The 23,664-nt window shown below is 41.5% G+C and overlaps 1 long non-coding RNA gene across 1 annotated transcript in view; it reads right to left on the reverse strand.

Moving 5' to 3' along the window:
- Window positions 1–10,598: 10,598 nt before the first annotated feature.
- The window catches only part of LOC131280345 (uncharacterized), an 81,343-nt gene continuing 68,277 nt past the window's right edge, over window positions 10,599–23,664 (reverse strand). The window contains exons 2-3 of the long non-coding RNA XR_009187827.1: window positions 12,214–12,304; window positions 10,599–10,694 (exon numbers count right to left, since the gene is read on the reverse strand). This is a non-coding gene — a long non-coding RNA (uncharacterized lncRNA). The remainder of the gene's footprint in view (window positions 10,695–12,213; window positions 12,305–23,664) is intronic.

The raw sequence follows: 23,664 nt of genomic DNA on the forward strand, positions 1-23,664 counted from the left end.
ACAATAAAACTACTAGAAGAAAATGTAAGGAAACATCTTCAAGACCTAGTGATCAGTGGTGATTTCTTGGACCTTACATCCAAAGCACACACAACAAAAGAAATCATAGATAAATAGGACCTCCTCAACATTAAACACTTTTGCACCTCAAGAACTTTGTCAAAAGGCTAAAAAGGCAGTTGACTTAATGGCAGAAAATATTTGGAAATCATTTGTCTGATAAGGGTTTAATCTCCAGGATATATAAAGAGATGTTACAACTCAACAATAAAAAGACAAATGACCCAAATAAAAAGTGGGCAAAAGATTTGAATTGACATGTGTCCAAAGAAGAAATACAAATGGCAAAAAAAAAAAACCACACATGAAAAAATGCTCAACATCACTAATAATTAGGAAAATACAAATCAAAACTACAATAAGGTATCATTTCACACTTATCAGAATGAACAGTATTAAAAAGACAGAGAACTAAAGTCACAGAGAGGATGTGGAAAGAGGAAAACTTATTCATCAGTGGGAATACAGAGTGGTACAGTCACTGTGGAAGACTGCTTGGCAGTTCCTAAAGAAGTTGAATATAGGGAAGCAGACTTGGCCCAATGGATTGGGCATCCACCTACAACATGGAAGGTCAGCAGTTCAAACCCTGGGCCTCCTTGATCTATGTGGAGCTGGCCCACGTGCAGTGCTGATACACACAAGGAGTGTCCTGCCATGCAGGGGTGCCCCCCCTGCATAGGGGAGCCCCATGCACAAGGAGTGCACCCTACATGCAAGGAGTGCACCCCGTATAAGGAGAATCACCCAGCACGAAAGAACGTGCAGCCTGCTCAGAAATGGCACCACACACACGGAGAACTAATGCAGCAAGATGACACAACAAAAAGAGACACAGATTCCCATGCCACTGACAACAACAGAAGCTGACAAAGAAGAACATGCAACAAATAGACACAGAGAACAGACAAGTGGGGGGAAAGGGGAGAGAAACAAATTTTTAAAAAAGAACACATCAAATGGACTATTATTCCATCATAAAAAGAAAAAGAAGCCCTGATTCATGTGACAGCAGAGAGAACCTTGAAGACAGCATGTTGAGAGAATTAAGCCAGAAACAGGTGGACAAATCTTATATGATCTCACGAATATGAAATAATTAGAATAAGGGAACAGAGAATGGGGAATCCTTTATTTTATTCATGATGGTTCTATAAACCCACAACTTGTGAAAAATTCAGGATCTATCAATTACTGAATTCCTAAATAACTTCCACAGTTTTAGGTATCTGTAACAAAGGCACAGCACTTTCTGGTATCAAATATGCCAAGGCTGATACTATAAATACTTCAAAGCTGGTTGTTTTAAGGATTGGAAACTTACTGCCTCAGGTTTGGAAGCTAGAATTCCAAAATAAAGATCTCAACAGAACACACCTTCTCCCTGACATTCTGCTGCCGCTTGCTGCAGTACATGGGGTTCCTTATCTGGAATATCTGCTTCTATCACATGGTTCCACCTTTTCTCTTTTGTGACTCCTGGCTTCCCTGATTTGGGGCTTCTACTGATTTTCTGTGTCTGAGTTTCCTTTGCTTGTAAGGACTCCAGTCTTGTGACTTAAGGGCCAGCCTGATTCCCTTTTGCCACACCTAAAGAGGAATCTTCAAATGAATTGTGATGAATACCTACCTTAACCTTTAAAAAAAAAGTGCCCCTATGTTCCAACTCACAGGTAGGCCATCAACAGCTGATGTGAGTGCACAAATGAACAATCCTTGGGAATAATGTAATGCGCCAACACCTTTTAAATAAAGGTCTCAGAATTTGTAGGAATTTGTAGCTTGCAGAATCATATTCTGTTTTATTTCTTTCCTGGGTAAAAGGCTTGTTCTGCTGGTGCCTGGAGAGTAGTTCTGAAGGACTCTAAGGAAAGACAAAAGGGCAGGTGTAAATTTTTAACTGACCCTTTACAATAAGTTGGAATGCTCTCAACTATGTATTGGTTTGGTAGTTAGGTGTTGCTGTTAGCAAAAAGAATGGGGATGAGGGGCCCAGGTGGACCACACGCCCTTCAGTAAACTTGCTTTGTTTAGCCAGTGGCCTTTTAAAAGTAAATTGAACCTAGCATTGGCAAAGTTGAATCAAACTATCATGCAAAATATTGTACAAACAAATGTTATCTTATTGCTGGAAGTGTGTCACCTAAGGTCAGGGATGGAAGCCAGTGGTTTTATTCTTGCCTTTTGGTAAGGTACTGTTTTGTTGTAGAGCTTGCCTTTCATCTGGGAGAACTTCTAGGCCCAGCTCCTTAGATACAGCCTGACTCTGCCAGTTGTCTAATCTCTAGAACTTTAAAAGTGAGCTGTTATGCATGGGTGAGAGAAGAGAAGGGACCTGTATGAGGGTATGGCAGCACGCAACAGTTTTTCCATGTACTTGTCCTTTCAGCCTTGACAAAAATCAGGGGCTTTAGGGGACACCCCACCCCCACCCCCACCCCCAGGAAAACAGCAAGAAATTGAATTCTAAATTTAAACTGGAAAAGAAAACAAGAAGTTGCTATAAAATAGTTCTATGGTGTTATATATTTCAGAATCCCACCAAGAAATATGAATATTTCTCATTCTAATCCTGTGATTTTTGAGAAAACTCATATTTTAAAATTTGAATTTTTAAAAAGATTTTTTGCACATATGACTTGTGCCCTATTACAACCAGTTGATCCTTGTTCAAAATGTGTTCCATAGACCAGAAGCCTCACCAAGTTCTGAGAGATTGTAGAAACACCTCACCCAAGACTTTTGAATCATAATAGGAAGTTTCCCCAGGTGATTTGCTGCAACCTGTGCGGGTGAACTGAGAATCTGAGGGGAGGCGACAGGAGCTGCAGAAAGATACATAGAGACAAGGACAAGATTAGAGGGGACCAGGTGCACCAGGGCTAGCTGATGGCAAAGTCAAGGCCCCGAGCTGGCACCACAAGCTTTATTTAAAGCAGTTAAGGGAAGCAGACTTGGCCCAGTGGTTAGGGCATCTGTCTACCACATGGGAGGTCCACAGTTCAAACCCTGGGCCTCCTTGACCCATGTGGAGCTGGCCCACATGCAGTGGTGATGCCCACAAGGAATGCCATGCCATGCAGGGGTGTCCCTGTGTAGGGGAGCCCCACATGCAAGGAGTACACCCTGTAAGGAGAGCTGCCCAGTGTGAAAGAAAGTTCAGCTGCCCAGGAAGTGCACTGCACACACAGAGAGCTGACACAACAAGATGACACAATAAAAAGAAACACGGATTCCTGTGCTGCTGACAACAACAGAAGCAGACAAAGAAGAACATGAGGCAAATAGACACAGAGAACAGACAACTGGGGTGGGGGAGGGAGGGGAGAGAAAAAATAAAATAAATAAATCTTTAAAAAAATAATAAAGCAGTTAGCTAGGTCATTGTTCTCAGAGCAGGGGCTATCAGGCACGAAGTTCTTTGAGGAGGGTGTTCTTAGAGTTCCTTCTTATCAGAACATCAGTTCCTTTCTGCTTACTTGCAGGTACAGACATGTTTGACCACACCCCCACCTCTCTGCACACATTGATCCTTCTTCACAACATGGCTTGAGCCCTGCACATTACTTCAGGGACCCCTACATGATTCACACGCATATTAAAATTTGAGAAGTACAGTCCCCTATGTTTTTGTGCTAAAAATCTCACATGGGTGCTATCCATCAGCCCTCAGAAGCATTTAATAATCCACCTCAAGGCTGAGATTTTTGTATAAAAGGGGCCTGAACCTCTGTTAGAGGTTTCTCCCTTACAAGGTGTTTAATAATGAACTGATCACACGGGTTTTTTTTTAATTAATTAATTTATTTAATTTCCCCCCTCACCCAGTTGTCTGTTCTCTGTGTCTATTTGCTGCATCTTGTTTCTTTGTCCACTTCTGTTGTCATCAGTGGCATGGGAAGTGTGGGCAGCGCCATTCCTGGGCAGGCTGCACTTTCTTTCACGCTGGGTGGCTCTCCTTACAGGGTGCACTCCTTGCGTGTGGGGCTCCCCTATGCGGGGGACACCGTTGCATGGCAGGGCACTCCTTGTGTGCATCAGCACTGCGCATGGGCCAGCTCCACACGGGTCAAGGAGGTCCAGGGTTTGAACCGCAGACCTCTCATGTGGTAGGCGGACACCCTAACCACTGAGCCAAGTCTGTTTTCCCCTTGATCACACTGTTTACAATGGTTAAAAGTGACTTGAATTCCTGTGACCTACAACAGCCCCCATCCAGAGCCTACATGTTCAGATACAGTTCATTTACCCACCAGAATAGACAAAGGAGCCATGTGACACCACCAACCCCTCCCACACTCCTAGAATTCACTACCACTAGCAGACCACCCCCCTGGCCATCCCTATTGGCCCTCGGTCTTACCCAAGCCCCACCCCTGCCATTGGCTAAGCATGTTCCTGCCTATAGATGGACTGCAGAGATTCATGACACCCTCTGCCAAATGTGGACTGAAGTCTCTCTCCAGTCCCCTCCATTGGGACAGCTTCCCAATCAACTTCCTTATGGCAATCCTGTCAGTCTCCATGTCTCAGTGAGCTCCATTTTTTCTCTAACAACCTCCATCAAAGGATGAAAAGGATGAGCTAGCATATAAAAATAGCATCTAGCTTCTTAAATACTTAATTGGTGTGTAATAAATATTAGCTATCCCTATTACTAATATTCTCTGTCTCTAAAAAATTTGGTGAAAATGTTATCCCTAAATCATGAATATTTAAATCAATGATACTTTGCTCCCTAATGATTTAAAAGTTGAATTGATATTTTAAATGGGATGATTTTTTGACAGTAAAACTAATCTGAAATATTATGAAACTAATCAGTGGAAATGCATAAATTATATCTTTAAAAAGTGAAACCCATGCCTATCTCATAGTTGGGAGAATGTTTACCATGCTTATGTCAAACAATAAGAATACTTTTTTTTGTGTGGAAATGAGTTCATTTAAACTTCTTATTTAAATTAGCTTCCTCCTATTCATGAGTGAATTCTGCGAGAGCTTATTGGTTTTTGCTCCTATCATCATGTTAGGAAATAGTTAATGTAAGTCCTTTGGTTTGAGAAGTCTAGTTTCTTATTTTTATTTTTATGAGCTTGGTTGAGAGCATAGTTTTATAATTGGAGTGAAGGAGGAGAATACTCTCATATACACTGTGATGTAAGGACATTGTGAGAAGAAGAAGTGCCCTGGATTGGACAAAACTTTCTGAACAACAGCAACAACAATAGTAGCTATCCATCATTTAGTGTGTGCTTACTCTACTCTTGTCACTTTGTGGTTGAGGAAATTGAGGCACATGAGTTGTAAGTCATTCAAGGTCACATGGCTAGTGGGTGTAGGAGCTGGGACTTGAATCCAGGCAGTCAGGTTTCAGTTTGCTCCTCAGTGCCTCCTGAATGCATCACTTTGAGTTGCTCCTCATAGTGGTACAGGAGACCCTGAGCCCAAGGATGTTTCTGTGCTCTCTGGGCAGGCAGCCAGGTGCACATATGGGTGAGTTTTCACATGCAGAAGTGACAGGATTACAAGGGCTTCCATTTCTTCATGGGTGTGTGGTGCTCCTCAATGTGCAGCTACTCAGCCCCATGGAGAAGGAGAGGGCAGGCTTCCTCAAAAGTCCAGGAGGCTCTCTTCCTAGAGGAGCCCACACCAAAGCTTGATGTGTTTCTGTCCTTCTCTCCCATTTCTCAGCAAGTTCTGTTCTTTCCCCCAATTTCTGAATAAATTATTTTTACTGGCCTAAAAATAAATGCCAGGAGAAGAATCAGCATTCCAGATTGGAAAGGGCCCTTCAGGGAGCCCTGATGCTTAAGATCCTGTCCTTGTATGCCTTCCTTAACCTTCTGACATTGCATTTGTTCAGGAATTTTTACAACATTAAACCAATTAACAGGAGATAATTTTAGGTTTCAGATGTTAGTTCCACTGATTCTGAAACCTCTTCATCCTGTTGTGTCAGTTTCCTCAATGGGAGAATATAGGTGGTACTGACTGAGCATTTTAGGAATTGTCAGTGTAAGTTACTTTCCTTACCAAAGTCTATTCCGATGTGTTTGGGCAAGAAGGCTACTGATGTCTGCCAGGGTTCAGGCTTCCTGGGTTCCTCACTTCCTGGGGCTCATTTCTCTCTGGGCTCAGCTGCTCTACTCTGCACTTACTTCCCAGGCTCCAGCTCAAAACTCCAACTTTCTCTTCTGCCATGTCATTTTCTCTGTGAGTCCCTACCCACCAAGAGGGTGGGACTCAATGTCGTACTGACATGGCCCAATCAAAGCCTTAATTATTACTTAATCAAGTAACAGTAAAACCTCTGAATCCAATCCAACCTAATATGCCCAGAGAAACAGACCAGTTCACAAACATAATCCAATATCTATTTTTTTAATTCATAAACAATATCAAACTATTATACTACCTAAGATTATAGTGAATAAATGGACACTGTAATTGTTACCTAGACATGCCATTTACAAATGGCCTACAATATATATCTTTTAAAACAGAGTTCACCAACCAATAGAATACTTACTGAGATTGCTCACAAAAAGAAACCACTTTCACCGAGCCCAGTGGATGGTGTCAGGGGGGAAAAACAAATGAATCTCTTAGTGTCTGTTCCTTATCAGCTTTTAAGTATAGAATTACAATATGACCCAGCAATCCCTCCAATAGGCATATATGTAACAGTATTGAAAGCAGGGACTCAAACCAATATCTTCACACTAGTGTGTTCACAATTGCCAGAAGATGCCGTCAACCAACTGTCCATCAACCAATGTATGGATAAACAAAATGTGGCATATACATATACACCCAAATGCAAGGTGTTAATAAGAGGGTGATATATTAGGAAAAAATACACCCTAATATAAAATATGGACTATTGTTAATACTATAATTATAATACTCTGCTTTCAATTGTTAGAAAGTATCACACTAATGCAATGTGCTAATAATAGAGGGGGTATAAGGGAAGACTGTATTTGTTACATGATTTTTCTGACAACCTACTTATCTAATTAAAAATTTAAATTAGCAAAAAGCCAAAAAATATTTCCAATCATGTTTCACCTAGTTATTTCATATATTTTCTTGCATTTTATGTTTTTGTTTCATGTTTAGCTCAATGATCCTTTGAGTTAAATTTTGTGCAGAATTTAAGTATATATTGCATTAATCTATTATGATCAAATTGGGTAATCTGTGGTTCTTTCTCCATTATTTTGGTCACTCAAGAGTTCATTACACATATACATTTTATTATTACTATCAGTTTTCACTCTAAAACTGCTATACTTTTCATCTACCTCTATTTCAAATTGTGCTCTTTCTCACTTCTCTGGCGCAAATGACCTTTCAGTGTATTTGCCCTGATTACATTAAACTTGTCTTCCTTAGTCAATATCTCATTAACAGGAATTGTATAGGCAGTTCTCTGAAATCAGAGAATATTGACTGAATTGTCTGCTTTCAAATGCTGTAAATAAAAACAGACATTTTCAGGTCAGAGTTAACTCCTTCTGCTTGCAATGACATGTAATGTTCTGACCAGTTTTTTTCTTTATTTGGAAACCTGCTTGTACTTGGCCTGTAACTGTAGTCTGACCTCTGCCAGGCTCCTGGCCCAGACTTTTTGATAATGAAGGAGTGGCAGCAGTCTGCAGGTCAGAACCACATAAGCTTAGATCCTGATATTCCTTTATTCTCAATTCCTTTGTTCCTCACTTCCTGGGTTTTGCTCTGTCTTTCTCATTCTCCCAGTAGCTTCAGTCTTAATCTAGTGTTTCCCAACACTGTTCATATCATGGCACAGATTGGTGTCCTCTGGATTTGTGGTGCATCAACAGCAAAATATACTTTATCTTCAACTGCTCCTTTTGAAAGTTCCATCACCATAGTGTTCTAATGTAGTGGTTCTCAACAATTTTTGCTTCCCCCCCCCCCCCCCGGGGCCATTTGTGGAGGCACTTTTAGTTGACATAATGCTGGGCTGGTGGGAGGAGATACTACTGGCATCTAGTGGGTAGACAGAGGTCAGGGGTGCCAGTAAACACCCTAAAGCACTCTGCACATGCCCCACAACCAGGAATTTTCTAGTCCAGGGTGCCAACAGTGCTGAGAGTGAAAAAACCTGCTGTATGGGAAACCCAACTCTCCCTATGGTCCAAGCATCCACCACAAGGATGGCTGCTGTTTCTGCATACACCCCTTACCTCTGGCCTAGAGTGGGGGGTTATCCACCTTGCTCTTTTCAGATAATTATTCTTTCCTATTTCCTAAACAGAGGCACAGAGCAATGTTTGAATCTCATGTCACCAGATGATATCACCCACTGCCCTCACTTGCTGTTGACTGTAGGCCCCTCATTTTTTATTTCTTTCCCCTTTTTCACCCTGCTCCCCCCATTGTCTTCTCTCTGTGTCCATTCACTGTATGTTCTTCTTTGTCTGCTTACATTCTTGTCAGCGGCACCAGGAATCTATGTCGCTTTTTATTGCATCATCTTGCTGCATCAGCCCTTGGTGTGTGTGGCACCACTCCTGGGCAGGCTGCACCTTTTTTGAATGGGGCAGCTCTCCTTGAGGGGCACACTCTTTGTTATGGGGCTCCCCTATGTGGGGGACACCCCTGCTTGGCACAGCACTCTTTGCATGCATCAGCACTGCATGTGGGCCAGCTCATCACACAGGCCAGGAGGCCCTGGGTTTGAACACTGGACCTCCCAAGTGGTAGGCAGATGCTCTATCAGTTGAGCTAAATCTGCTTTCCCCCCTCATTTCTGAGTTTCCAGTACTGACACTCTGTTACTCTCTCCAATACTCCTCACATCTCAACTGGCCAATACACTGTCCTTTCAATTCTTTACTCTTCTCCTCCTGTGATCTTGTCTCCACACTCTGCAGCCATGCATTGCATGATCCTCTCTTGAATCTTCTCATTATTGGTAGCTGCAGTCTCTCCCCAATACCGATTTTATGCATCCTACTGCAGACTACCATCTCACATGACATATCACCTTAAAGTTTGGAACATGAACTTAAAATGGCTTCATGGACATTTACTTTCCTAGAAGTTCTCCTGCATCTCATAGTAACCAAAAGACAGCTTGAGTTGTCAAACTAATTGCCTGTAAAATAAACTTAAAATGAACAACTGTTAAGAGGGACAAAGACAGTCATTATATACTGATAAAGGGGGCAATTAACAAGGAGGCATAAACAAAGAGACAAAATCATACATATATGCATTTAATGGCAGAGCCCCATAACATATAAAGCAAATACTGACAGATTTGCAGGGATAAATAGACATTTGTACCTTAACAGAATTGGATTCAAGGAATAAACTGCAAATTTAAGAGGGAGCTACTGCTTTTTAAACCATTCATTTCCACTGGTCTTAACACATTATAGATCATTCTCTTTGAGACTTTCTCATGAAAGAATTCTCTTCAGCCTATAGAATTGAATTATTTCCAAGATACAGCCTATAGAATCAAAGCAAAGCAATTCTAAATTCATAGTCAACAGTGAAAAATAATTGATTTGGAATATGTTCTTAAGAAAGACAAAGGGACAGTGACCTGCCAGAAACGCAATCCATCTTTGGAATTAAAAACTGCCAAAAGCAAATGATCTGCCATGAAAAGGAGTTCCTTTCCCCAAAACATTTACAAATGAATCTTCAAGCATAATATACTTTGCAACCTAAACATTATAACAATACAATTGTAGTAGAAAAGAACATTGTTTTAGGTTCCTAAGCTACTTAAAGCTTATACCATGAAATGGTTAGATTTCATCAATGGGAATTTATTAGCTTATGTTTTGAGGTGAGACAATATCCAAATCCAAGTATCTCAAAGTGATGCCTTCCTCCGAAGACCTGCTGCCAGCAATCTTTGTCTCCTCTGCCACTTGGCAAGGCCCATGGTGCATCTGCTGGTTTCTCCCTTCTTTTCAAGGTTTCATTGATTACAGCTTCTTGTTTCCATGGCTTTCTCTCTTTCTCTGAATTTGATTCTCTTATAAAGGGCTCCAATAATAGGATTAAGCCTGATCCTGAATGAATGTCTTAATTAAAGCAGTCTCCTCAAAAGATCCTACTTACAATGGGTTTACCTCCATATCAATGGCACAAATTAAAGAACATGTTTTTCTGGGGTACGTACAGCTTCAAAACACCACACCCCACCCTTAGGCCCCCCAAAGATGTTACTTGCCATATGCAAAATACATCCATTCCATCAAAATATCCCCAAAGCCTTAAGTCATTTCAGTGTCAGCATTAAGTAAAAAGTCTCATCAAAACTGGTAATAGCTGCTTAATAAATAATTAATTGTGCAAGAATAGCCAGAAATAGCAGCGATGTACACAACAGGGGAAGCATAGAGAGATAAAGGGGTGAAGAATTTGTTAGTTTGTCTTTTGTTAATTATCATTATCAAAAGAATGAAAATGCTCTAATGATGACTGAGGTGATGAATGCACACCTGTGATTATACCAAATACCATTGATTGTACACTGGATGAATTGTTGCTTTATTAATACGTATCCATAAAATTGCCTTGTTTAAAAAAATCAGTTATAGGTGTATTCTGTCCTGGGGCATAATTCTCTGTCTGTGGACCTGTGAAAATGAGAACAAGTTATCTGCTTCCAGTACACAATGGAAGGACAGGCATAGGATATGCATTCCTATTCCCACAGGGAGAAACTGGAAGGGTTCATGGGTCCCAAACAATTCTGAGACACAGCAGGGACTCCTTCACCAGATGTTGAGGTCTGAGGGTCTTCTATGGAATGATGTTTGGCCTCTGTGCCTAATGGAGCAGCAGTCCCACCCTTTCCCATGCTCTCCCCAAACACTGGGGAGGAGGCTACACACTTGAAGCATCATGGTCATGGCCAAACACTGCAATCCCAGAGCACAGGATCAGTGCTGTCAGAACACTGGCTGATGGCCACACTGTCCCCAAAAGCCATACCTATGGAAACATCTTCCTAAAACATTGAACATATTCTCTTTAAAATGTGGGACAAGGATGAGGATAGAATATTTACTAACACTTCTAGTTATCATTATACTGGCAGTCCTTAGATAGAGCAAAAAAGATTAGAAAAAGAATTCAAGGGCATAAAATTTAGAAAGGAAAAAACAAAATTGCTTGTATATTATTTGTCAACTTACATAGAACCATGAAAAAATCTACAGGAAAAGTATGAGAATACAAGGTAGTTGAATGAAAGAATAATATAGAAAATTATGTTTTTCTGTATCCTAATGACACAGATTAATCTAACCAAAGGCATGCAAGATCGAAGGTAAAAAAATGTAATACTTTATTAAGGGAAATTAAAAGAGGTCCACAATAAAGAGATACATGTCCCAGTGCCTGAAGGGAATCTTGCTCAAGATCTGCAGCTTCAGCCTGGCCAAGAGATCACTTCAGAGGGAGCACCTAGACCTGGGTCTCCCGTGGGACCTTAGGCCTGAGGTAACTGTCTGCTGTCCTCTCCCCAGGTCTCTGCTGTCATCTGCTTCTCCTACCCTAACCATCACCCTGCCTGGGGTTCCACCTGGGATCCTTCTCATTTGTCCCTCTGTGGGGCACCTGGTCACACCCCATGCCTTAAATTCAGCTGCTCACATTCACATACACTGTCTTTACTACCCATCTGTTTTCCACACACAGGTATTCCCCCATCATTTCATTATGAAACATTTCAAACACAGAAAAATTGAAAAGCTCATGGAGAAAACAGCCCTAGATCCACCTCTTAGACTCCTGTGTCCTTGTCATGTAACCCATCTACCCCTTGATGTGTGGTGCCTTCCAAAGCCAGGGCAGTGGCCAGCACACTGTGCTGAAGGGAATCTGTGACCTGTGACTCCATTACACCCACTTCTGTCACTGTTTCTCTCTCATACACATACATGGCCACAGTGACAAATCATGTGCCTTCCACTTTATTTTTCCTCTCTTCTCCATAACACATGGTTGAGTTTAAGTATCACCCTTGGGCACCCTAAACATGCTTAATCTCAGTAGTCCAGCAATTCAGAGCATTGCTTGAAGCTTGTCCTTGAGGCCATGAGGCTGCATCTGCCCACCCCTGTATTTATGTAGTGGCAGTCCTCTGCTCACCTGCAGTGAGGAGTAGCTCTGGGGGTGCACAGTGTTGGTGGAGCTCTACATTGAGGTCCAAAAAGAGGGTGAAAATTCCTTGGACTTCTCCCTGATAGGAAGAGAAAGAGTGCACATATATCTGTAAAGAACTCTTGCTTTGGGGAAAGCTGAAAGATAGTCTCTGAAGCCAGCAAATCATGCTACAAAGCATCACTATGGTGTTTTGCCTTTTATCTGCAGAACTTCAGAAACTATCAGTCCTGGGAGTTTGTTTGGGCCCTAGTGAGTTTACTGCACCACATAAAAGACCTACACAAAAGCTTCATGGGGTTGCTCATGTCATGGGATGCAGCAAAAAGATGTTCCCCACATCCTTACCACCCCTACCTCCACTCCCCTGCCCCATTGTCCCTTAGGCTGGCTTATTTACAAGTGGGTGCAGTGACCTATTCTGGGCCCCATGACATCATCAAGGGAAGAAGACAGAGAAGAGCATGCAAGGTAGTTCCAGCTTGAGTTTGCAAACATTTTGGAGACAGGGGCCGAGGCAGGAAGTGGGAGAGGGACTATCTTGAAGGAGGAAGCCAGGAACCCATGGGCCATAACCCACTGAAGGTACCGGGGAGGGTAGAAACTACAATGTAAACCACTATTCATGTGGTGCAGCAGTGCTCCAAAATGTATTCACCAAATTCAATGAATGTGCCAAGATGATGGAAGAGGTTGTTGGTGTGGGAAGAGCCTGTATGTGGGGGGTTATGGGAAGCTCTTACATTTTTTAATGTAACATTTTCTGTGATCTATGTATCTTTTAAAAATAGACAATTTAATCTAAAAATTATATAAAAAAAGACATGATCATCCTATTGGGGCTACTTTTAAAATTAATATTTTTTCATTACAAATTTTTATTTTATAAGATGTCAATACCATTTTTTTCTTTCTGAGAGATGTTGTGGGTTTACAGAGAAATCATACATGATATACAAGATTCCCATATACCATCCAAATATTAACACTGAGCATTGGTGTGGAAAATATATTACAATTGATAAGAGCACATTTTTATAATTGTACTATGAACTCTAGTCTATGGTTTAAGGTCGGGTTTGTTGTTTATGTAGTGCAGTTCCCTGGAGTTTTGTAAAAGTTTTATTTTTTTACCATGTACAAAACTTTACATTTCTTCTTCTAACCACATTCAGATGGCTATTTCAAGGTTCTTAATTACCTTCACAATGTTGTGCCACCATCACCACCATCCACCACCAAAACAGTTATATCATTTCCAAATAAGAGCCGTGTACATTTTAAGCCATAATTTCCCATTCCCTCTCCACACCTCATCCTCTGGTATCCTATATTCTAGATTCTGACTCTGTAAGTTTACTTATTCTAGTTTCATATCCATGAAATCATACAATATTTGTCCTTTTCTGTCTGGTTTATTTCATTTAACATGTCTTCAAGCTTCATCCACACTGTCTTATGTTTTAGTTCCCTAGACTGCTCAAAACAAATACCATGAAATGAGTTTGCTTAAACAATGGGAACTATATATTCACTCATGGTTAGAGATCAGAAAAATGTCTGAATCAAGGCATCATCAAGGTGATGCTTTCTTCCTGAAGAGCAGCTTCTGGCAATCATTGACTCCTCTACCACATGGCACATGGTGGCATCTGCTGGTCTCTCCCTTCTTCCAGTTTTTGTTGATTTCAGCTTTTTGCTTTCATGGCTTTCTCTCTCTCTGTATTCATTCTGTTTATTAATACCCATCCTGATTGATGTTGGTGACACCCTAAATGAAGTAACCTTAACAAAAATCCCTAATTACAGTGGGCTCACACCCACAGGAGTGAATTAGATTTAAGAATGTGTTTTTCAGGGGCACATACAGCATTGCACTACCACAGCCCATCCTCTGAATCTGCTAAAGACATGTTCTCCCCATATGCAAAATACATTTATTCCATCCCAGTATCCCAAAGACTTTAAATCATTTCAAAAACAATGCTTATTACAAAGTCTCATCAGAATTGTTTATGGGTGTGGTCTGTCCTGTAGCACAGTTTCCCTCCTTCAGTTGACCTGGGAATCCAGGTTAAAAAGTTATCTGCTTCCAATGTACAATTGAGAGATAGGCATAGGATAAACATTCCCATTCCCACAGGGAGAAATTGGAAGGAAAATAGGGATTAGAGTTTCCAAGCAATTATGAAACCCTGAAGGGCATACTCTGAGAGTCCTCTATTGAAAGATGTCTTGTTCTATGGGCCTGATGGAGTGGAGAACAACCCTTCCAAGTGTGTGTGCAGTGAAAATGCTCTACCCAAATACTAGTGGTGAAGACACCACCCTCTCCACCACTGAGATGACATCTAGGCTGTCACCAATCTTGGGACATAGGTTCCAACTTCCTAGAACACTGGGGTGATAGCACTTTCCCTGAACAATTGGCTGGATGGCCTGCCCTCTCCAATGCTATGGCAGAGCACATTTTCTGCACACATGGTGTGTCCACACTCTTGGCCTGAATTGTGTTTGGTCCAGAACTCAGCTTCCATGGTTCTGCCCTTGAAGTGATTTTAGTCTTCAATGTCTCCCTTTTAATCCAGGCTGGCAGTGGCTCCACTTATACAGATCTTGCAAAAAATCTTGTTGGTCTGCATGTAGTAAACAGGATTGAATCCATCAAACAAGACTTTTCAGTTTTTTCCTGAGTAACTACACTGCAAGTCCTGACTTGCCCTGGAATGTCTAATTGGATTCATGTTCAGTTAAATGCTCACATGGACACTGTTCTCTAGGGACTTGCTTTATGGAAGCCCAGACTTTTCCAAGCCAGCAATTTCTGGTTTCTTTATGCTCAGGAATTCAGTTATCAGCTTTTCCCTTTCTTCTTATATTTTACTATAAGCTGCAATGAAGGGTAAACTGTCCTTTCTATAGTTACCTTGGAAAACTCTTCAGCTAAATAACCCAGATCAGTACTTTCAAGTTCTGCCTTCCGCCAACATCAGAACTTAATTTTGCCAAGTTCTTTGCCATTTTGAACAAGGATCACTTTAACTTCAGTTTCTAATAACATTTTCAAATTTCCATCTAAGGCCTCAATGGAAGTATATTTAGTGTCCATATTTCTAGGAAGAGACACTAGAAAGTAATCTTTAAACTTTTTCTGGCAAGTGCTGCACAGTTGTATGAGCCTCTAACCATTACTCAATTCCAATGCCATTTCCACATTTTTAGAGCTTCCAATAGCAGCACTCCACTATCCTGGTACAAAAATCTGTTTTATTTTCCTAGACTGCTTAGAGCAAATATCATGAAATGGGTTTGGCTTAAACAATAGGAATTTATTTGTTCATGGCAATAGTACAGGAATATGTTCAACTCATGTAATCCATCAAGGCTATGATTTTTTCTTTAAGACTACTACAGTGATTCTTGGCTCCTCTGCCCATGGCAAGGCATATGGTGGCCTCTCCTGGTCTCTTCTTTTTCTTCTAGGTTTCGTGACTCCAGCTTCTTCCTACCATGGCTTTTTTTCTCTCCATAATGTGTTCTGTTTAGAATGGACTGCAGAAATAGGAGTAAGTTCCATCCTGATTGAGATGGGTCACACCGTAACTAAATGAACCTCATCAAAAGGCCCTACTTACTGTGGATATGCATCCAGAGGAACGGATTGCTTTTCTGAGGTATGTACAGCTTCAAATCTTCACAATCCATGTATCAAATCTGCATTTCTTTTTATGACTGAATAATATTCCATTATATGAATATATCACATTTTTTTCCGTTCACCAGTTGATGGACACTTGGGTTACTTCCAACTATTTGCAATTTTGCATAATGCTACTATGAATATCATTGTGCAATTCCATTCTTTTGGATTTATATCTAATAGTTGGACTATGGGGCATGGTAGTTTGAGAATTTTTAGACCCTAGAAAATCATGTCCTTAGAGCTAATTAATTCCCTGTGTGGAAACCAATTGTTGGTGGGATCTTTTTTTTTTTAAAGATTTATTTATTTATTTATTTAATTCCCCTCCCCTCCCCTGGTTGTCTGTTTTCTGTGTCTTTTTGCTGCATCTTGTTTCTTTGTCCACTTCTGTTGTCGTCAGCGGCACGGGAAGTGTGGGTGGTGCCATTCCTGGGCAGGTTGCACTTTCTCTCATGCTGGGCGGCTCTCCTTTAGAGGTGCACTCCTTGCCGTGGGGCTCCCCTACACAGGGGACACCCCTGTGTGGCAGGGCACTCCTTGCGTGCATCAGCACTGCACATGGGCCAGCTCCACATGGGTCAAGGAGGCCTGGGGTTTGAACTGCGGACCTCCCATGTGGTAGATGGATGCCCTAACCACTGGGCCAAAGTCTGTTTCCCGTTGGTGGGATCTTTTGATTAAATTACTCCATTAAGGGACTTTGATTAAATTGTGTGACCCAGGGTGTGTCTTAATCCTCCTACTGGAGTCCTTTATATATGGAGGAATAAAAGGTCACTGATGGAGGAAAAAACTGCAGAGACAGGGAAATGACTCCAGAAGCTAAAACCAATGCCCAGCAGAGAGAACAGCCAAAGACCGAGTAGTCAGAAGCTGAAAGAAAGGTGTGCCTGTTTTATTAACCTTTTCAAAGACCCAAGTTTTAGTTTCCCTGATTCTATTGTTTTATTATATTCTATTTCATTAATCTCTGCTCTAAACCTTGTTATTTACTTCCTTCGACTTACTTTGGTTTCGCTTGATCTTCTTTTTCTCTGGTTCTTCCAGGTTTGGGGTTAAGTCTCTAATATAAAATCTTTCCTAATTTTTAATATAAACATTTACAGCTTCATGCCAATTTTAAATGTAAGCATTTAGAGTTTTTTGGTTAGTTTTAGTCAATTTTATTTCACTATTTTTGTTCTTACACCTTTCAGAGCATTACACAATTACATTTTTTTCATTTTCTGACCTGCAAACAGATACCTTATGTGGAAATATTTTTTTTAATATAACAAATTAGGTATTTCCAAAATGCAACAACTACACATAAGACAATTCACAAAGTATAATTTACTAGGACATGTACTAAGAATTTAGAGCAGCCAATCAGTAGAAATCTGACTAAATTTGGCAATCAGGAAAATTCTGACCAAATTTAGCAATCAGCTATTTGTATATTAAAAAACAAACCTAATTAATCTTCCAAACAAGAAGCTTGAAACTTTTTGTTAAATCCACATTGGAAGATATGAAGTGATCATTTAAACCTATATCCAGCCTTAACAGTGCTAATCCCAAATACTAGGCTATTTCCAGTCTGCCACTGAATAAGGAGCATCTCAGTTTGTCTGACCCCATGTATCAAACTCTTATGCTATTGTGTGCATAGAAAGGTTAAGTGATCATTAATTAAAAAGCAAAACAAAAACTCATTAAATATCTGTACTATTCTTCCAGCTCATCTGCAATTCCAAGTCTGCAACTTGTGTCACTTAGTGACAAGCTACATTTTCTATTACATATATTTATGTTACCTGTGAGTATGTATGTGTACACACACACACAAAAATACTATGTACAAACTGGCTATTAAAACTCTCTGCAATTGGAAAGCATCTACAGGACCTTGTAATAGGAAAGGGCTTTATGAACTTCACACCAAAACCACTAGCAGCAAAAGAACAAATAGATAAATGGGACTTCCTCAAAATTAAAGCTGTCTGCATCTCAAAGGAGTTTTTTAGGAAAGTGAAAAGAGAGCCTACACAATGGGAGAAAATATTTGGTAACCATATATCTGATAGGAGACATATCTTGCATATATAAAGAACTCCTATATCTTGAAAGTGAAAAGACAAACAGCCCATTTAAAAAATGGGAAAAAGATTTGAACAGACACTTTTCCAAAGATGATATACAAATGACTAAAAAACACATGAAAAAATGCTCAAAATTCCTAGCTATTAGGGAAATGCAAATCAAAACAACAATGAGATACCATCTTACCCCCATAAGACTGGCAGCTATCAAAAAATCAGAAGACTACAACTGTTGGAGAGGATGTGGAGGAACGGGAACACTCATCCACTGCTGGTGGGAATGCAGAAGGATCCAGCCATTCTGGAGGACAGTTTGGTGGTTTCTCAAAAAACTAGCTATGGATTTGTCATATGACCCAGAAATTCCACTGCTGGGTATATACCCAGAAGATCTGAAAACAAGGACACAAACCGATATATGCACATCAATGTTCACAGCAGCATTGTTCACTACTGCCAAAAGTTGGAATCAACCCAAATGCCCATCAACAGATGAATGGATAAATAAAATGTAGTATATACATACAGTGGAATACTACTCAGCTATAAGAACAAATAGAGTACAAACACGTGATAACATGAATGAATCTTGAGAACCTTATGTTGAGTGAAGCAACCCAGGCATTGAAGGACAAATACTACATGACTCTCTGATATGAAATAAGTAAACCAAGCTGTCTCAGAGAGCTAGAGACTGGATGATAAACTTTAAGGTAGTTGGAGGGTAGAGGAAGGTTTTGAGCTGACAGCTACTTGGGTGAAATTGATGATAAGCTGGAGGTAAGTATTTGTACAGGGAAGGGATAAAATGGGGGCATAGGGGTAACTTAGGGTGGTGCTGCATGGGCATTAGGGGCACTAGGGATGGGAGGATGGGTCAGATTGCCCAAGAAATTGAGCAGAGGGTGAGGGGAACATTTGATCATGGGAGATTGTCAGGTACGTGGTTGAAATTGTGGTGCAGAGAAAACTCTTTAGAGAATGTAATATGGAAGGTTGCCTGTTTTGGATGCTTAAGGGCAGGGGGCATCTGACACAGGGCAAGCTTGTGGGGAGTGTGTGAGTGCTCATTTTGTCATAGTGATTATATCATTGGGTGGAGACCCATACAATGAGAGTGAAGGTATACCCCCATCCTGGGGAGGACTGATGTTCTCAAACAAAGGGAATTGTAACTCTTGAGAGAATCAGTGGCTCCCAATAGGTTAGGGCAGTCAAGTAGATCAAGCCCTCAACATTTTTGCAAGTATCTCTGAATATGGTCCTTAAAGTAATGAAGATTGGTTGTCATGGTGGGCCCTGAGGGGAGGGGGAAAGAGGTGTTGAATACATGGAATCAGGGTAACTGTGGGGCAATGGAAGTGTTCCACAAGATCATGCCATGATGGATACAGGTCATGTTAAATTATACCAAAAATGTATAAAAGTCTATAGGCTAAAATGTAAACCATAATGTAAAACATAAGATAACTAAAAATTTAGAAAAGTGTATAGTCTAAAATATAAACCATGATGTAAACCCAAATGAAACCATGTTTGAAAGCTCTCATTTCAATATCTGTACATTAGCGGCAGCAAATATAATATGAACATATAAAAAGATCACTGTTGAGAAAGGACAAAGGGTTTGATGTTGGATATGTGGGTGTACCATATACTGTATATGTGAATTACTGTGACCTAAAACTTACATCAAGAGAAAATTAATAATCAGGAAAAAAAAAGGAGGTAGATACTGAGGAAGAAATGGAGGAAATTGCCTTGCCACTGTACATACAAGGCAACAGCTATAGCAGTGATGAAAGGCAAAATGTCAAAACATTTTTCATTTTTTATGCCCCAATTTATTTTTCCTTTATTTAATTTTTCTAAATTTCTATATATTCTAATACCTAACCTTTAAACCAATCACTATATTCCATTTTCTTATTAATGGAGTCTGGCAATATATTGGGCTTCCTTTTAGAATAAGTTTTGGACTACAGAGAGGTTCAACTATGGTGGGAGAGGAGCATTCATGTGGGGTATCATTGGAGGGCTACACACGGTTGGGAGGGAGTTCTCCAGGGCATGTATACAGGGTACATAGAAAGGTTTGGATATTTTCATAGTGGTTTCAGTTGGAAACTACAGATGAGATAGTGCTGAATTCCTGACCAGGGGAGCTCTACCACACTCCCCAGTGGGACAAAAACAATCCCCCAAGTGCAATGGTAAAGACCAATAAAGACGGAAGGTCCAATGATGAGCACTTGATACTGATGGCTCCAATTATGAGCCTGTGTGCCTGAAATATGAACTAGGACTATAGCTGTGGGGTACCTAAGAGTTACCTCCTGAGAGCCTCCATGTTGCTCAGATGTGGCCACTCTCTAAGCCAAACTCAGCATGTAGATGCATTGCCTTCCCCCCAGCATGGGACATGACTCCTGGGGATGAGGCTCTGTGGCACTGAGGGACTACTACCAAGTACCAGTTGATGATGTAACTACCAAAAGACCTTGAACAAAGAGGTCAACTCAGACCGGCACAATACCTCAGCCTACATATAATATCAGGTGTTAAAAACTGCTTTTTTACTTTGGATAAAAAGGGGGGAATGGAAAGGACAAGTGAGTTTATATAGCTAAGAGTCTCCAAAAAAGAGTCAGGAGGCCATCAGGGGGTGATGCTTATGCATGCCTCAACAGGGTACCAGAGAGAGCCAAGGTAGATGGAAACCCAGGTGCTGGTTCTCCTGAGGGCTGCAGGAACTCACAGTTCTATGGTCAAGGCAGATGGCACTGGAGTTCAGGACCATGTTAGTTGGCCTGACTTTGGAGTTTGTGTTCCTGAGTGTGATGGAGTTGGACTCAGATACAACCTTTCTACACATGCCTCTTCTGTTACTTTTACTGGACCTGTGGTTGGCATTTGGGTTGGTGTATACTCAGGAGACCTGAAACTCTGAACTGTCCAAGTGATGGCCAGGCCCTGGGCCTCAGCAGACTTGCAGCTCCTACCCTCTGGTTTCTTGGACTTACCCTAGCCAGCTGACAGGGAGGTGAAGAGGGTCAACTACCACACCAGGGAGCCAAGAGTGCCTACAGCTGCAAGCAGGAGAATTGCTTCCATCATCCATGTGGAATCTAAGCCCCCTCTTGAGGTAGAGGGGACTGGACATAGCCATCCCAGGTCCACAAGACACAGGAACAGAGTATGGATTAGAGTGGACTTAGTGGTGTTCTGCTGGGGAACTATTGTGATAAGGGAAAAAACTGTAGTAGTGATGTGGAGAGGGTGGCCATGGTGGCTGCTGATGACTGGGAGAGGGAAGAAGAGATATGGTGTGGGGGCATTTTCAGGATTTGGAGTTGTCCTAGGTGTTACTGCAGGGATGGATGCTGGACATTGTGTGTCCTGTCATGGCCCACTGGGTGGACTGGGGAAGAGTGTGGACTACAATGTAGACCACTGTCTATGTGTTGCAGTGGTTCTCCAGAATGTATTTGCCGAGTGCAGTGGATGTGCCACAATGAGTTTGCTGATATGGGAGGGGTGGGGTGGGTGGGATGGGGGGTATATGGGGACCTCATATTTTTTTAATGTAACATTTAAAAGAAAATAAAGAAGAAAAAAAATTTTTTTTAAGTGCAAAAATTCACTTTCAATTGAGGTTATGGTTCCTATGCCTTGGGGTTTTTTGACTTCACAACTGAAAAATACTACTAACATTTCACTTCCTTAAGACAAAATTTCATTGCTTGTTTAATAAGTTGCTCAGTCAAAAAAATGGCTATATGGAAGTAAAAAACCAAGGCCAACCAAAACATACAAACAAACCAGCCAATTCAGTACAATTTCTCTCTACAATTTGAACAGGCAATTTGTAGAAGTCATTGCTAACTAGATTAGAAAATCTGTGGTGCTTTCCAATTTTTCTCGCCTACCTTACTGTCCATGTTCATATTTCAAACTGCACCAACAGAGCCCACATTTCAGGGGTTGGCTGCTTGGCAGTCTTAGCTGCCTTTGTGACAGGTTTGTGACACAGGCCCTTTCTCTTACTAAAGTGTTACTGGAAGTGTTCTATAAAGGGGGAGGGTTGCAAGAGAGCAAGGAAAGATGTTGGAGACTCAAACCATGAAATATGGGTCTCCTGTTGGATTGAAAGGCCATTATAAATTTCTGTCCCACAGTTATGATATGAATAATGGCTAATGGAAGCTGTAAATGTGGATGCAAACAATGTTCCTTACACATATGATCCTGCTATCTGGTGTGAAAGATTCAGAGATGTTTTTGGAACAGGCTTTCATTATCAGGAATTCCTGAGCTTTTTCTCTCCCTTTGAAGAGGAGGAAGTAGTGGAGGCAGAAGATGCATGCATGCTTCCTGGAGGAAAATCAAAGCTTTCAGAAGAACTAGGGTCTGCATGGGTTGATTTCAAATCAATGCTACAACTGATGCACTGGAAGAGTCAGGTCTCAATTTGTTTCTTTTGTGCCTTTTCTTTGGCAATTTTCAGTACATCCTGAGCTTTGTATGATCCAGTTCTTAACTCTGAAGCACATTTTTTGTACTTAACTGAGTGTTTGATATACTTGCTTGAGCAACTTGGCACTACTCTGTCTCTGTCATGAGCAAAATTTGAAACCTTAACCACAGAATAATCCATGACTGCCCTTGGAGAGATGACAGTGGACTTGGACTGACTGGGGGGCTTGTTTTCCTGGGCAGGAGCATGTGGCATTGGAGATGAGCTGGGCAGTCAAACATCTACAACTGTTGTGCCAGCTTCCAGGGGTGCTGAAGGTCTCTCCTCCTGAGTTCCATGCAAGGCCTGCCAGGACCATCAGGCAGCACCCAAGCTCATGCCCAGTTTGCGGACAGGCCTGTGCTGTCAGGTGAGTGGTGTGAGGGCCCAGACTCCTCATGGTTTGGGGTGGCTGCTGGCCTCCAGCAAGCTTCACATTCACCTGTGCCCTTCTGGTTAGGCAGGGGCAGTGTGCCATTTGCAGGTTCAGAGCTTCTCCTGGTGGCTAGAGCTCACCCTCAGGTGTTGTGGGGTCAGTTTGTTATCAGGGAATGAGAATGATGCAGCTGAGGCTGGCAAGAGGTTGGGCTTTGAGGCTCCTATGTGTCCAAGTATTGGCCAGGTGGGGCTGTGGCAGCCACTCTGTGTTTAGAGGTTAATGTGCAGCCAGGGCCGGGAGTCAGGTGGAGAAAGGGCCATCATGTGGTCAGAGGTAGGGAGCTGGTGAACCATGTGTCCTAGTTTCAGGGTGTCCAAGATTCATAATTCTGGTTGTTGGTTAAGACTGAAGAGAGACCATGCAGTAAAGGACAGTGGATTGAAGCAGTGGCAACGCCCTCTTCCAACCATTGGATGCTCTTCCCTGCTCAGATGACCTAACTCTGCCAGGGGAAAGAGGCAGGGTCATGGAGCTTCTAGTCTCCTCTCCTTCTGACTCTGCCCTGCTTTCAGCAGGAAGTCAAGGAACTGACCCTCTGTGGTCCCCAGAGGCCACTCAAGGACTGTGGGAACCACTGGCCCTGGTCCTGGAATTTCCTAGAGATGAGAACCTTTCAAAGCCACTGGAGCCCAGGTCCTGTCATCTCGATGGCTAATGTGACCAATCAGTTTAGCCCCAGCTCTGCTCTCAGGGCAAAAGA

Source organism: Dasypus novemcinctus, chromosome 11 (genome assembly GCF_030445035.2).
Source record: "Dasypus novemcinctus isolate mDasNov1 chromosome 11, mDasNov1.1.hap2, whole genome shotgun sequence".
Lineage (NCBI taxonomy): Eukaryota > Metazoa > Chordata > Mammalia > Cingulata > Dasypodidae > Dasypus > Dasypus novemcinctus.